We start from the raw sequence: 4499 nt of genomic DNA, 5'->3' as shown, positions 1-4499 counted from the left end.
ACTCATGAAAGAATGGGAGTGAAAAAAGCAAATAACATTAGTACTACTATAAAAAGATTTTTTACCTTGCAGACCTCCTGAAATGGTTGTAGGAGTCTCTGGGCCACATTTTAAGAACTGCTGTTCAGCTGGTGTGAGAGAAGGCGCAACAGCTACAGAAATGCCAATTCTCCATCTCTCAAAGCAATCATCATGCTGACTATGCCCAGAACAGCACAGTAGCCAGTGTTGCCTTCTGCTGATAGGAAAGACCGAGCAGTCGGACTCTATCCTTTCCCTAAAGACTCTGGCTGTGGGCAGCCTCCATTCCCTGTGGTATTGGAATCAACCAATGAGGAGGGGAGAAAACGCTTAGAAATAGAGTTCGAACAAAACTCAGTGTCAGCAGTTATAGTTGGTTCTAACATATTTTTAAAACTCCATTGTTATGATTCTGATGATCATGCACAGTGCGGGAAGTACTAGCTATTTCACCTATATATGAGTAAAACATTTGGGGAAATTTCCCTCTGGTTCAGCTGGGTATGCTGTTCACGGGGGTCCTTGACATTTGCCCAGTGGAGTCATCACCCGAAACCGCGGGCAGCTGAACCCTGGGAACTCACCTCGGTGTTTATAAATACCACAGTTGCATCAGGACCCTACAGGTGAAAGATCTCGATACCACACAGGTATAATTACAATCTGCAGACCTACTCAAGGGGAGTTGCAGGTGAAGATAATGAAGTCAGCCTCATTCCATTCCCTAATCAGATTCTCAGCCAAAGACAAACAGCAACATATGGGACTTTAAGGTGAGTAGGGAGCCCACAGCAGCGCTACTCAAAATGTGGTCCGTGATCTGCATGGGTCTGAGAATTGTTTGTTACTGGTTCATGGCAAGGAAAGCCAGAAAATGAGAGTAAGGATTTAAAACATTTGGAAAAGTTTGACAATAGTTGTATATCTGTTGAAACTAATCATTTATAAATGTGTTTCTATTTTCCATGACTTTTTCATTTTCCATTGTTCTGCTTCCTCAGTTTTATCAAAGTATTGGTCTGCAACAAATTGTGTGTGTTTTGTCGGGGACTGATCCATCAGTAATTTGTCTAGCACTGATCTAGAGGTTAAGGCCCTTTGGTCTGTTGGTTGAAATGTAATAACTATTTTTTTTAGACAAAAGAACTGATTTTACCTGGATATGATCTTTCTTAAAGTTTATTTCAAGTTTAATCTCAATGAAACTCTGAAGTCTAAATTTAATGTCAAGATTTAGATTTGGGCCAGGAGTGGTGGCTCACATCTGTAATCCCAGCACTTTGGGAGGCTGAGGCAGGTGGATCATTTGAGGTCAGGAGTTCGAGACCAGCCTGGCCAACATAGTGAAATCCCGTCATCTACCAAAAATACAAAAAATTAACCAAGCATGGTGGCACACACCTGTAATCCCAGCTACTCAGGAGGCTGAGGCAGGAGAATTGCTCGAACCTGGGAGATGGCAGTTCCAGTGAACCGAGATCGCACCAATGCATTCCAGCTTGGGAGACAGAGACTCTGTCCCCTGTCAAAAAAAAAAAAAATATATATATATATAACACACACACACACACACACACACACACACACACATACATATATATACATATTTAACTGGGCATGGTGGTATACACTCGTAGTCCCAGCTACTCAGAAGGTTGAAGTGGGAGGATTGCTTAATACTGGAAGTTCGAAGCCGCAGTAAGCTATGATTGAGCTACTGCACCCCAGCATGGGTGACAGAGCAAGACCCTGTCTCAAAAAAAAAAAAGCAGATTTAGGTTTGACAATTTCAGGGCTAAATAACAAATTAATTAGCAGTGATTATGTTCATCAGACATAAGGCTATTTAATATCATTTCTTTTGCCTGATTCAAGGTTTCCAGGCTTTCAGGAAGCAGTACTATTTAATCAAATACCAATGGCATACTTGTTTCATGCAATGCTACATTCCATAGGCAATAATAAAAATGCTATCAAGGCAAAAGTCAAGAGAAGTGGCTGTGGTCTAGATAAATGAAACACAATGTAATTAAGAATATGGATCAGAAAACTTAATTTTAAAAAAGCAATTTTTTCCTTTAGGTTTGTCCTATCTTTATAGTTCATTGTGAATTTTTAACATCCAATACAGATCTCATAGTGTTATTATCGAAGCTCGCAGTTGAAAATGCTTGTTTACAAGTGTTTATCTTGCCAAACAGATAAACATTAAGGTGCCCTGTAATGGGTTTTTGTTTTGAGTTCATCCATTGATTTGTAAAATTCTGAGTGAGTAGATCCCCTGTGTAAAAGGCTTTTAAATTTGCAAGCAAAGGAGTTCAATCAATTCCAATTGTTGGAGTGGGACCAACATCCTTAGGTGAAAGAAAACATTACTTGATAACTCCTTTTATCTTTTTTAAGCTGAGAAAAGCGGCAGTCTCATTCAAATGCCAACTTCCCAATAAGAAACACACACTTTCTACTTTATCTCCAACATAAGGCAGAAAGAATAAGAGAATTCAGCAAGCAAGAGAATATTACTTTGTATCTGAGTATCTGATAGCCATCATGTCAGAAACAGATCGCAAATTGAAGGTTTTGCACCTTCTTCATGGATACAGCAGTTATTAAATGGACTTATTCCTCTAATCATAAAAACCAAGTCTTTATATTTCCTCCCTCATATTATAAGTATTAAAGATTTCTGTTATCTTTTCCCTGTTTATAAAATACATGTTCATTACAGAAATATGTAATAAGAAAGCAAAATCATTCATAGTCATACCACATTTAAATATAAGCAATCCTAATATTTGTATATACTATTTCCCATTTTTTCTATGGATATTCATATATGTTTATATATATATATATATATAGAGAGAGAGAGAGAGAGAGAGAGAGATGGAGTCTCGCTGTGTTGCCCAGGCTGGAGTGCAGTGGCGTAATCTCAGCTCACTGCAAGCTCTGCCTCCTGGGTTCACACCATTCTCCTGCCTCAGCCTCCCGAGTAGCTGGGACTACAGGTGCCTGCCACCACGCCTGGCTAATTTTTTGTATTTTCAGTAGAGACGGAGTTTCACCATGTTAGCCAGGATGGTCTCGATCTCCTGACCTCGTGATCCGCCTGCCTTGGCCTCCCAAAGTGCTGGGATTACAGGCGTGAGCCACTGCACCTGGCTCATAAATGTTTATATTTCTACATAGCTGACATAATAATATATGCATTAGTGTGAATCTTATTTTTTTGTTTGTTTGCTTTTGAGACAGGGTCTCGCTCTGTCACCCAGGCCGGAGTTCACTGGCATGATCATGGCTCACTGCAGCCTCCATCTCCCGGACTCAGGTGATCCTCCCACCTCACCCTCTGGAATAGCTGGGACTTCAGGCATGCACCACTACGCCCAGCTAATTCTTTTTATTTTTTGTAGAGATGGAGCTTCACCATGTTGCCCAGCCTGGTCTTGAACATCTGGACTCAAGTTATCTGTCACCTTGGCCTCCCAAAGTGCTAGGATTACAGGCATGAGCCACAGCACCTTGCTTATTCTTTTGTTTACTATTAAAATATAAGCATTTTCTAGTCAATAAAAATTAACCAAGAACACAATTTGCAATGGCTGCATAATATTCTGTTATATTGAAGTTATAATAGATGTGAGGAGTTTCCTATTGTTGAATATTTACTTTTTCTAGAGATTAAGAAGAGCTTTTAGAGTCAGAAAGACTTAACTTGTTGACTCTAATGTCCTGGCTGGGGGTGGGTGCAGTGACTCACGCCTGTAATCCCAACACTTTGGGAGGCCGAGTTGGGTGGATCACTTGAGGTCAGGAGTTTGAGAAAAGCCTGGCCAACATGGCGAAACCCTGTCTCTGCTAAAAATATAAAAATTCTGGGTGTGGTAGTGCATGCCTGTAGTCCTAGCTACTTGGGAGGCTGAGGTATGAGAATTGCTTGAACCCAGGAGGCGGAGGTTGCAGTGAGGCAAGATTGCACCACTGCACTATTCTTTGTCTTAAAAAAAAAAAAAATATATATATATATATATATATAAATATAAAGTCCTGGGCCAGGCGCGGTGGCTCATGCCTGTAATCCCAGTACTTCGGGAGGCCGAGGCAGGTGGATCACTTGAGGTCAGGGGTTTGAAACCAGCCTGACCAACACGGTGAAATCCTGTCTCTACTAAAAATACAAAAAAAAAAAAAAAACCAGAAAAACAAAAACAACAACAAAAAAAACATTAGCTGGGCGTGGTGGCATGTGTCTGTAATCCCAGCTACTCCGGAGGCTGAGGCAGGAGAATCGCTTGAACCTAGGAGGCAGAGGTTGCAGTGAGCAGAGATTGTGCCACTGCACTCCAGTCTGGGCCACAGAGCAAGACCCTGTCTCAAACAAACAAACAAAAGAAAAAAAGTCCTGGCTGGCTCTGCCACGTATTAGCTATGTGACTTTAGTCAAGTTACGTACTCTCTCCAAAGTGCAATTTTCTCAT

General features: G+C 40.9%; 1 long non-coding RNA gene across 1 annotated transcript; it reads left to right on the top strand.

The window, feature by feature from the left end:
• The first annotated feature begins 643 nt into the window (after window positions 1–643).
• On the top strand, window positions 644–3613 carry LOC131383055 (uncharacterized). Its single transcript, XR_009212776.1, has 3 exons — window positions 644–794; window positions 3274–3349; window positions 3435–3613. It is a non-coding gene; the product is annotated as an uncharacterized LOC131383055 (long non-coding RNA).
• Window positions 3614–4499: the final 886 nt, after the last annotated feature.

The sequence above is a fragment of the Hylobates moloch genome, unplaced genomic scaffold (genome assembly GCF_009828535.3).
Source record: "Hylobates moloch isolate HMO894 unplaced genomic scaffold, HMol_V3 SCAFFOLD_1, whole genome shotgun sequence".
Classification (NCBI taxonomy): domain Eukaryota; kingdom Metazoa; phylum Chordata; class Mammalia; order Primates; family Hylobatidae; genus Hylobates; species Hylobates moloch.
Note: the sequence above shows the minus strand (reverse complement) of the source record. Positions and strands in the feature narration are given on the sequence as shown.